The sequence below is a fragment of the Saccostrea cucullata genome, unplaced genomic scaffold (assembly GCF_032062105.1).
Source record: "Saccostrea cucullata isolate Sc308-1 unplaced genomic scaffold, CSIRO_AGI_Scuc_v1 ctg4646, whole genome shotgun sequence".
NCBI classification, from domain to species: domain Eukaryota; kingdom Metazoa; phylum Mollusca; class Bivalvia; order Ostreida; family Ostreidae; genus Saccostrea; species Saccostrea cuccullata.
This window is the reverse complement of record NW_026921196.1, coordinates 158,054-170,616: the sequence shown is the minus strand read 5'-3', so window position 1 is coordinate 170,616 and position 12,563 is coordinate 158,054. Positions and strand designations below refer to the sequence as shown.

Sequence of the window (12,563 nt, the reverse complement as noted above, 5' to 3'; positions counted from 1 at the left end):
GTCCATCTCCTTAATAAAAAAATTGCCATCCATAATAGAACTCAGCCCTCTGACACACACACCCAATCTCTCAAAAGGTCACGGAGTCCCCAAAAATTAAGTTTTTGTCATAAAACCTTAAGGCAAATATGATCATAACTAGAGCACGAAAATACGACAAAGTGGAAGTCCTCTACCTGTGGGTTACAATTAGAACTAAAATCTTGACTCTCAACGAAATCATAAACAATTGTGTCTTCCGAAACCAAGTTCGTTTTCAAAATATATTAGGGAGTCAGACACTGGGGACCACAGGAGGACACAACTTTTATGTTTTGAGTATATAATTTGTGTATCAATGTTAATTGTGTTCCTTAAGGATGTACAACACACCCATCCCCAAAAAATTCCTTTTCTTAAATTTTCGCTATTTTTGTTTTTTTTAAAATACATATATCTACTGTGTGTATGCACATTTTTGACAAAATCGTAAGGGAATCGCATCGTAATCAAATTGGAATATTGCTTTTGCTTTAAAAATATATTTAATTACATTTTTTAAAGTTCTCAAATGTAAAGCATATTTAAATTGACTTTCTGGCAATTTTTGTTATCCCCTTCAAACACCCCAATGCCTTTCCTTTCTTTCTTTTTTTTTGCGTCGCAGACTGTTCGCGTTTGACGAAACGTCTGTTACAGTACAGACACAATTCATAAAATCCCTGAGGTACACACTAGTTTGTTAATTCATGAATGCAGAATAAACATCGACTACTGGTTTTTATGTTTGAAGAAAAATTTTCTCGAGGATTTTATGTCCATTCAATGTTTTGTCCATATATGAATGACTTATGCATTCAATATCATAGGATACCTGGATACGAATTCAACTTATGTTGAAGACATTTAGAATTTTAATTCTATTTATCTAAAAAAAACACAATGGTGTATGTTCAACTTTTCTGTGAGTGGAATAATTATATTTTCTTATATGTCATTATTTCAAACAAGACACTGTGTGCCGTGGGAATACATATGCATCATGTGTACACCTCTCAGGATATTGTATGTATTCTTTCAATTTCGTTGTTTCTAAAGAAAAATTGAAAATTCCAAATTCGTCCACATTAACTTCAAAATATCAAACATAAAACTCTTCATCTATTTTAAGGAAGGTCCATACTTTTACGGATCCGGTTTTAATTTTACACATCAATATAAAATTCTGATTATCACTTGTCTATTGACATACAATCTTTTTGGATGACTGAAAATAATTTTGCGAGTTTATATTTGTTTATCATAGTGTCAATATGCATACAAAACATTTAATATACATTACTTCTGGAAATTAACACTTTGCACTCTGTCCATAGGATCTACATGTCATTTAGTACATACACTGACACACAATTCTTAATTCCTTTAATGGACCTAAAGCTTTTTATTTTTTTTTTAAACAAACTAGCTTGATATCTATTTTTCTTGATTTTGAGTCTATATCATCATTTTAAGTTTTACTTTTTTTCAAATTTTGCAAAGAATGATTGAAAAAATTGATATTTCAAAAAAGGGGGTATACGTGTTCAAAAGTTTGTTTTGTTTAATTTCTCTAGTCAATCTTCATAAAGTTTATGTTTTAGTTCACTTTGGATATAATTCTTAATAGTTTTATAGAAAAAATGGCATCTTAACAGTTTAGATTTTGAGAATTATAAAAAATAAATATATTTTGAGATGTTTTTCTGAAAGACGTGGACAGATTCATCATAAATTTGTTAATGTTATCCAATAAAGACTTTGGTAAAAAGCTAAATAAAATATGATGTCACACATCTTGATGTTCAATTTTGTCCATTGAATTTTTAGAGGTATGTACTCCGAGACGTGTTGCATGAAAATTAACCCGCAAAGATGTCTTTCATGGGTGTTTTAGTTAGTTTATGACTTATTCAAGGTATTCAAATCAAAATATTATCAGTTTGACGGAAAAGTTTGAAAGTACCGACCTACCTTAATTAATATTTATGCGTACATTGATAGGTTTTGTTTTGATTCGAGAAAATGCGAACCGACATTGTTGGCAGTGACAGAAAGTCAAACGATTCGCTGCATTGGGATATTCATAAATTCAGATAATTTCAGTACTACCACTAGTAAACAATCCTTTTCCAATTTCTATACTTACATAGTGTGTATTAGGTATACGGTATTCAATGCATTATCTCATTTATCAGGTCTCTCATTCTGTGTATGCGGAAAACATTGAATAAAGGGAGGAAAACAAACATATGTCCTACATTTTCAGGGTTGTTCCTCTTTGATCAATAAGGATCTGAGAACGCCATCGATGATTACGTTGTAAAAAGTTTATTGTTTGTTTATTGTTGTTGTTTTTTGCATTAAAGAAGAACAAAACAATATGTTAGGTCTATCTGAGTATTTAATCAGGAAATAAATAATTAGACCTAAATATTGTATTTTTATACGTAAACTTCTCGGTAATCAAAAAAATAAATCTTTTTATTCAAACCCTTCTTCAAGAGTAGAGGAAAAGTGACCTTAAATTGTATATTCAGATTTATCGATGATGATTTCTTTTTTCATTTAACAATAGTTATTTTTATTCCTATGTTGACTCGATGTATCCCTGTGAATTTGAGATACTAGTCAATGACATTACAGAGTCTGCCACACTTGATTTATATATAGAGTTATTCGTATGGATGTTTATGAAGTTTCGGAATCCAGTATAGATAAGGTTGTTCAATTTCATGTTGGTTGTTTGGAATATTAAAAATATTCAAAACTGCTGATGATTTTGAAGAATATCTTCCTTAGAAAGAGAACTATGAGTGTTTAATTGGATAACCACTTGTAGATTTAAATCCAGCTTCTCCTAAAACACAATTAATATAACGAGCCTTACAAACGAAGACAATGTTGTTATCTGTTTTACCAGCAGGGACCAGTACGTACAGATCATGTAATCTATCTAATTCTTTTTTTCACCTCTGGATTATTGAATACAGAAGGATAACGAAGAGTATTCAAACTTTAAAGTCGACTGAAACAATAAAAATCAAAATGGCGTTTACGATTTGATAATAGATCTTCTATTCCAAAACTTGGGAAAATCTGAACTGCAAATCTTCTAATGTTGTCTACGGAATAGAATGTACTCAGTGTGGACTTGTTTATGTTGGTGAAACCAAGGGATAATTAATAAAAGAATATCAGGTCATCGATTTCAATTAAATCATGGGGGTCAGCAGCTTTTACACAAACATTTTAATTTACCTGATCATTTTATTTTGTCAATGAAAGTTAGAATTTTCGAAAAGATTTATTACCACACAAATAGCCCTTCAATGAGTTCACCTTTCCGAGGACAACGAGAAGAATTTTAGATTTGAAAACTAGGGACAGCCTTTCCCTGTGGATGAAATGACAATGTCCATAGTGTTGGAAATTTTTTCAGTCCGAAAGAAATATTTCAAGTACATTTCAGAGGTATGAGGACAGAAGGTACTGACCTAAATTTTGGAGAGAAAGTCATGTGATGATCCAGCTTAAAGATAAAAAAGTTAACAATACGTTTACAAAGCTAAGACACTTCAACACTCCCCGTGTCAAACTATACGATATTTTTGTTGTAACAATAATGTAGTTTTCCAAAGAAAATATTTCGGTTATTTTACATCTTATAATAGACCTTGATTTATTATAGTGTTTTCTCAATCAAATGACTAATTCATATTTCCATAATGTATTGTAAAAACAGCTTTATTTTTTGACTATTTCTTGGTTTTATTTAAAAATAGAGGTACCATGAGCAATGAGCTCACTACATTATACCCCCGCCTCCAATATGAATATTATGTGCTCTTAAATACTGAAACTGATGAACAATTCGGTTCATGGGAACCTGAAGCACATTTGCAGCTCTGTTCTGCAGCATGTTAAATAATAAAGAGGGTGTGTGTGTGTATAGAGCATTTATTACAAATGCCAAATGAGATTACAGATTTTACAATATCAGAATGCAGCAGAAGGTGGGGCCCAAAAACATCCCACACCTTATACAAAAGAAAACTAGTACATATATTTTCTACAAAATTAACAATAAGTACCTTAAACAAAAGAAACTAGTACATCTATTTTCTACAATAACAAAAGTCATGCAATAACAATAGGCACCTTATATAAAAGAAACTAGTACATGTATTTTCTACAATAACAATAATTATGGAGGATTGAAGGGGTGGTGGTGGGTAAAATTTGTAAACCACATTTTGGAGCCGAAATGTTATTCTGACAAGGATAAGGCTAATAGCCGTTACTAGAGGACGCTTAAGTATAAAACCCGGAAAACCCTTCGGGACCCATGAATTCAAACAAATTGGTAATTAATAAAAATATGCAATTTATTACGTATTTAGATCACATAAATTCCTTTATATACATAAATACACTTATGTGCTCTTAAATACTGAAACTGATGAACAATTCGGTTCATGTGAACCTGAAGCACATTTGCAGCTCTGTTCTGCAGCATGTTAAATAATAAAGAGGGTGTGTGTGTGTATAGAGCATTTATTACAAATGCCAAATGAGATTACAGATTTTACAATATCAGAATGCAGCAGAAGGTGGGGCCCAAAAACATCCCACAAGAGGGACAATGAACGTACAGAGAAGGGTCCCTCGCCCCACCCAAAAATGTGCTTCAATTACTTAATGTATACAGCTTGATAACGATGTAAATACTAACAAAACTATTCACAACATAGATCAATGGAATTCTAAGGATGGATAATAAAAATATTAACTAAAATAAAATAAATACATAATTGAAAGTCATTAACGTACCAACCAGGAATAGAATTATTGCATATCTTGACAAAAACATGTAAATAATTCAAAGAGATATAAACTATTTATACAATCCTCGATATGATACCCAACAACGAATATATTCAGTGCCGCCTAAGACAGTCACCGAATACTTCGTGTACATGTATGTAAGTTTATAAAGTGAAGACAGATAAATTCATACACAACTCGAAAGTCATTAACGTACGTACCAGGAATAGAATTATTGCATATCTTGACAAAAGCATTTAAATAATTCAAAATGATATGAAATATTAATACAATCCTCGATATGATACTCAACAACGAATATATATTCAGTGCCGCCACAGACAGTCACCGAATACTTCATGTACCTGTATGCAAGTGTATATTAGTATAAAGTGAAGGCAGATAAATTCATACACAACTCGAGAAAGTCATTAACGTACGTACCAGGAATAGAATAGTTGCATATCTTGACAAAAGCATTTAAATAATTCAAAATGATATGAAATATTAATACAATTCTCGATATGATACTCAACAACGAATGTATTCAGTGCCGCCTCAGACAGTCACCGAATACTTTGTGTACCTGTATGTAAGTGTAGTATAAAGTGAAGGTAGATAAACTATGCAATGTTAAGCTTTCTCATGCATTATTATGATATTTAAAGCATGAAATTGACGCTTTTATGAGGTTATAGTATTAACAATTAAATTTAAAAAAAAAGATGCAGAAAAATAGAGGATACCGCCTCAGACAGAATCCTCTATTTAGGTATTTAATACATTCAAATAATACAGAATAAGGGATACTTTCTCAACCATTTATCCTTTACAATCGGACTTTCTACCACCCTAAATGAAAACATATATGTACTAATAGGCGGGAAAATAGGAACCTTAATGTTCTCTGGAATGACACCAGTTGCAACCATCCCATATCTCATTTTGTGAGTCTTAAAAACACTAAAAAATGTGCCAGGGTGTTGCTGTAGCAAAAAGGGGTCCTTTGCAGCTAATTTCACCTACTGCAATTGGGTTGGGATTTTATTTCTAGATAGACTTTTATTTTATCTAAATTGTATTGAAAGTTGATTCATTGTAAGACTCCTTTAAACTCCCTTGTTGTCGTGCCTGAAAAGGTATATTTCCTCAAAGCAGCAAATATGGGTTTGAGTCTGAATGAACCGCGATTTCCCTTCCTCTCAGCAAAGATAAATTACAAAAAGGAACATAACCCTGTAGCAACATGTCCGTTACTAAGAATTGGCTATCTATGGTATTGTCACTATTTTTTTTTTTTAATTTCGAATATTAAAAGTAATAGGCTGCACGCATCAACTGACCTAGCAAACTTTTTTGCTCCACTTAACATTTTACTGATTAACAAACGATTCAAGAAATCGGGGGTGTTTCGCATTTAAAAATAGTATATCCATGCTGCCAAGTGATATAGAGCTAGCTGATTTTCCTAAACTGAATAGGTACAGGTAAGACATAAGACATATAAACCTGTCCCAAGGAGACCACTTTAATGCACTTGGTCTATTGATCACCCTGAATGAAACCCTTAAAACAATTTAGAGCATGCCCGTACACTTACTTTGCAATAAGAGCTAAAGCGGAATCTAAAAAGAAATACGGGCTGTGTTTGGAGAGTTGAAAAATATAGATTTGTAATCTTAAATATCCACAAGCACTCTTTACCCAAAACATTGTAAAGAACCAACAATAATCTTCTTTAAAAAAATGAATTTTCTGGTGTTTGTTAAGTTTACAATATGCAATAAACAGCTGTACTATCAGATTGGAATATGACAAATGAATTCTTTAAATAAGTCCCATAATTCAACAGCCAAAACAATTGGGAATAATTCATGAGGGTAATATTGCCTTCTTTTTTTTTTTCTTTTTTTTTTTGCAAGATCCATATAATTTTCTATATTCTTTTTTTATTATTATTTTTTTTTAACAAACAATAACCATTACCCAAGAATCAGCTGTGGAGATGCATGTGTTTTGATGTAACCTTTACACATGGTATATGTTCAAATAACCACCGTATTAAGATACAAACTGTTTGTTTAAATTTCTTTGCAAATGTAGCTTTATTTTTCTCCAATTTCTCAGGTAGCAACATATTGGATTTTCCATTACCACTTGTCAAATTCAATTTAAGAAATACTAGCTTTGTAGATGCCCATGAAGTCTTTTTATCCAACACAAGTAATTCAGAGAAAATGTCCATTGACTTTACCAATCCATTATAAGACCAAAGAAAGATCTTCAAAAGTTAGCAAAAGAACTGGACAACCCAAGTGAAAACCTTATCATATAATACGAGACTTTCCCAGTGAAAGCCCAGTAGTTCATGATCCTCTTTGTGACTGGGTATACACACCAAGCTGAGATACTCAGATGGTATAAAAGATCTTGCACCCTGATGTTGTAAATCAAATCCATGCTTAATTCTGAAACCGAATGTCATTAATAATGACATAATTGCTTAGGAATAAATATTTAAGGACATTTGGGATAATAGGGGTTAAAAAAAACAAAAACAAAACATAACTACATTACTTAAGGAATAATGTCAATTATCTGGGCTTTGCAAATTGTTCCCACACTCTAAACAAATGCATTGGAATTTGCAGTTTTCAAGCTTGCATAGCCCTTCCCTATTATATGGCTAGCAAATTTCTATGGAGATTTGCTTCTCTTTTTTTTTTTGAAAGCCTTAGTCTAAACCTTGATCAGAACGGGGAGATGGAAAGACCTGTAGTTTCCTCTCTATATCCCTGTGTTTAAATGCCTGAAGCACAAATTACACACTAACCATTTCCAAAGACATACCCTTAAACTTGTCTATATATCCTAATTTGTTTATCAACAGTTTGTCAAGGTTTACTTCTAGATGATGCCAAATCATGACTTGTCTCTGCATGATTTACACAAAACTGTGTTTCATTTGGGAATTTTCTAGTATAGACAGAAATCAAATGCATAGATTGCTGTTTTCCACTGAAATATAGTATTGATTGTTTGATCTGTATTTCTGGGTGCTACTGAAATGTTAGAGTTAAAATCAATGTGTACCCATTATTTTGGTGGTAGGCACAAGACTGACAAAAGGTGGTGCTCCAAGGTCAATATATTGCTCTTCCTAAGTCTTTTGTTAAAGCATTTATGGAATCAGTGCTAAAATAAAAATTGATCCCTGAAGAAGAAATATTAAATGGTACCAGTTTTAGTCCCAGGTTTTTGTTTGTTTGTTTGTTTGTTTGTTTTTTTTTGTTGTTTTTTTTTTTTTTTAATAAACCGTGTCAATTTCTTTGTGTTAAATCATAAACAAGTCCACCGTAATGAAATTTACAATTGAAAATGCAATGTTGGTTAATGATTAGAAGCTTTAACCAAAATATATGCTACAAGCTCTCGATTCATTCAATATAGTTATTATCATTGTGTATATATATATATATATAGGTCTGCAAATTATTGTACTCGTACACAAGCAATATATCTGCCTAACTTGACAGGGCTAAGCTAGCTATGTATATCAAACCATACAGGATATGTCAAATGAATTGCCTAAACATACATGACAAAACTAGGCTATCCCAACCTATAAGATATAGTTATAAGCATATCCAACCATAAGGGATATGTCAAACAAATTGTCTAACTACCACAAGACAAACCTGGTTATCCAAATAAGGCAAACATACACCTGAGGATATGTAGAACATAAGCATGTCCAACCAAGCAGGACATGTCAAGCAGAGTGTCAAACCATACAGGACAAATCTGGTTATCTTACAATACATGATAAAGATATTTGTAAGCATATTTATAATCATACTACATATGTCAAATAAAGTGTTCAACCATACTGAACAACTTCTTTATCCAACCATTCATGATCAATAAATATTAAATAAATATTAACATAACCAACCCTACAGGATATGTCAAATAATTGTCCAACCATACAGGATTAATCCTTGATATATAATTATATATACATACATTCTCTATACAAGCATATCCAAACATACAGGATATGTCAAATAAATTATCCAACCATACAGGATAAACTCAGTTACCAAAGCATAAAGGATATAAAAATTCTGTATCTAAACCTGTTCATCCATATAGGTTATGCCAAATAAATTGTCCAACCATATAAAACAAAACTTGGTTACCCAATCACACGATTAACATATAAATACCCTTATATGAGCATATTCAACCATATAGGATATCTCAAATTAACTGTCCAACTATACAGGACAAACAGGTTACCAAACTGTACCAGATATGTATATGTATATATATTTACCATATACAAGCATGTCCAACCATATAGGATATGGCAAATAATTGTCCAACCATATAGGACAAATTGGTAACCAAACCATACAGGATATATATTGAAGTACAAGCATATCCAACCATATAGGATAGCTAAAAATAATTGTCCAACCATATAGGACATCTTTGTTACCAAACCATACAGGATATATATATACTGTATACACGCATATCCAACCATACAGGATATGTCAAATTAATTACAACCATACAGGATATAAATATACGCGTCCAACCATATAGGACAATATGATAACCAAACCATTCAATATATATACACTGTATACAAGCATATCCAACCATATAGGATAGCTAAAATTAATTGTCCAACCATATAGGACAAGTTGGTTACCAAACCATACAGGATATATATTGCTGTACAAGCATATCCAACCATATAGGATAGCTAAAAATAATGTGTCCAACCATATAGGACATCTTTGTTACCAAACCATACAGGATATATATATACTGTATACACGCATATCCCACAATACAGGATATGTCAAATTAATTACAACCATACAGGATATAAATATACTGCGTCCAACCATATAGGACAATATGGTAACCAAGCCATTCAATATATATACACTGTATACAAGCATATCCAACCATATAGGATAGCTAAAATTAATTGTCCAACCATATAGGACAAATTGGTTACAAAACCATACAGAAATATTTATACATATACATACTGTGCACAAGCATATCCAACCATATAGGATATATATAGCAAAAATTGTTCAACTATATATGGACTACCTTGGTAACCAAACCATACAGGATATATATACACTGTATACAAGCATATAAAACCATAGAGAATTTCTAGAATTAATTAACCAACCTTTTTTTTTTTTTTTTATTATTATTATTATTATTATTATGAGCGTGATGTGGCTAATAAATCACTATTGGCATTTCCAAAGAAAAAACCCAAGCAAAGCATAAATATACAATATGAATACCTTAATATGCTTTATCTGTGTAATTATGCAACCAACCTAATGGCAAATAATGAAATCAAAATAAGCGACTGACTGTAATAGCTACATGATGAACAACAAAGGCAATTTACTCTAGCTATATGCATTTGCAGTGCTAAATTCTTATCGTATACTGACAATCCACAGGCCTTAGTTCTTCAATGAAACCAAAAACATTATATGCACTTGTAACCTACCCAAACTTGACCATATTACACTAAATTGTTATAAATATAAGTATTAAAGTTATACAATCTGCTTACAAGCTTTAAAGTGCTGAAACAACCGACATCCTGTTACTATTCTAATAGTTTGTGTAACCATGTGCTCATTTTTGGTGCACACCATTTTAACAGTTTACTTTATTCTCATTTTCTGATGACCAAAGTCTTTAGTAATGAAAGAAAAAAAATCTTACATCCTAACCATGATAACCAAATTCTCTGCCTGATTTAGCGTTAAAAAGCCTGTTAATACCAACAACACCTTAACATTGCAGGATTCATGTTCTATTAAGAACCTGTCAGGTTTACTTGGTGGTTTACTATGAAGAATTTGGTATGTTGACATTACACTGTGCACCAAATGACCCCGAATTTTTCTCAGCGAGTAAAACATTCTCAACCCAGTCGTATAACTTAATATCTAGACTACACAAATCATTAGAACCTTATTGTATATACATACTAAATCGGGTTTAATTTTATCAACTTCTGCGAGCCTACCATATCAATGTGTAACAGGAAAGGAGAAAATGTATGGCTGGACCGGGAATCGAACCCGGGACCCCTGTATCTCTAGTCAGGTGCTCTAACCACTGAGCTATCCAGGCCGATATCCACGGCCCGAACCATTACATTCCTCCCTCCTTAAATGGTCTTCGCCCTCGAAGACACAACCCAAGTTCTTATTGCCCCTGGCAGGACTTTCACCTGCAATTCCAGGGGTGGTCAACGGCACCAAATCTGTAACAGGAAAGGAGAAAATGCATGGCTGGACCGGGAATCGAACCCGGGACCCCTGTATCTCTAGTCAGGTGCTCTAACCACTGAGCTATCCAGGCCGATATCCACGGCCCGAACCATTACAAATGTAATGCAACCCGAATATCCTCTATACAGAACCTTCTCGCTGAGATATTCAGATAGAAATTGATATTTCACTGTTCTACACAAATCTGCAAACGAACAATAAATCAATATCTTTGAATCAAAACCCTACTCTGCATGAGTGACACAATATAAATACTCACACCTAAGTAAAATTTGTAAACCACATTTTGGAGGAATGAGAGCACCAAATCCCCGGATGCACACATGGCTTTGTTTGTTATGGAACATTAAACAGAATACTGAATGGGTAGGCGTTACGCCATTGGCTGAAATCAGGTATTTAATTGTTTTCATTTTAAAGTAAAATTAATGACCTTTGAAATAAATGATGGGATGAGGGAATATTACAGAAACTATAGAAATACCAGGGAAGATTTTAGGAGTGGGGGTTGATTTTTTATGCCGCGTGTTATTTACTGCGAATCTCTATAAGTTGAAAATAACTGCAATTTTGACCTATAAACGCCATGGGACCATATATTTTTTTCAGTATTTTTTGTTAGGGCTTAGAACAAAGTTTGAAATGATGCTAAAGATTTTTCTGAAATTGTCATAGTAAAGTACTGAGAGGGCCTAAGGTTTGTATGGAGTTCTATGGGAAAATAATTAGTGGTCTTTTCCCTATATGGAGCCGAAATGTTATTCTGACAAGGATAAGGCTAATAGCCGTTACTAGAGGACGCTTAAGTATAAAACCCGGAAAACCCTTCGGGACCCATGAATTCAAACAAATTGGTAATTAATAAAAATATGCAATTTATTACGTATTTAGATCACATAAATTCCTTTATATACATAAATACACTAATGGCAGTGTTTATGTTTTGCTGTGGGAAACCCAAAAAATGTGTCGAATCAAAAAGTAAAATAGGAGGTGCATAATGGCAATATATATGTAGTAAAGTTTTTTCTGAAAGTTTCATCATATTTCATTCAGTGATATGGGAGGAGTTGCGGATAAGAGATGGGTACCCCAAATCGTAACAGACAGACGGACGGACGGACACACCGATTACTATATACATTGGAGCCTCATTTTTCCGGTCGCTTTGGTTTCTAGTCAATTTTTCCGGATATGTGAAGCGTCCGAATACCTGAATTACGAGTTTAACAAGACAAAAATAAAGCTAAAAATTTCCATTTCGATAAAAAATCGTTTGGATACTGAAGCATCCGGATATCTGAAGGTCCACTGTACCCTCCCGCTTTTCAAGCGAGGGTATAAAAAAAAGATTGTAAATTA

General features: G+C 32.7%; 1 long non-coding RNA gene across 1 annotated transcript; it reads right to left on the bottom strand.

The window, feature by feature from the left end:
* Window positions 1-3,960: 3,960 nt before the first annotated feature.
* LOC134259443 (uncharacterized) lies at window positions 3,961-5,249 on the bottom strand. Its single transcript, XR_009990357.1, has 2 exons — window positions 4,154-5,249; window positions 3,961-4,112 (listed from the first exon to the last, which is right to left on the bottom strand). It is a non-coding gene; the product is annotated as an uncharacterized LOC134259443 (long non-coding RNA).
* Between the last annotated feature and the right edge of the window lie 7,314 nt (window positions 5,250-12,563).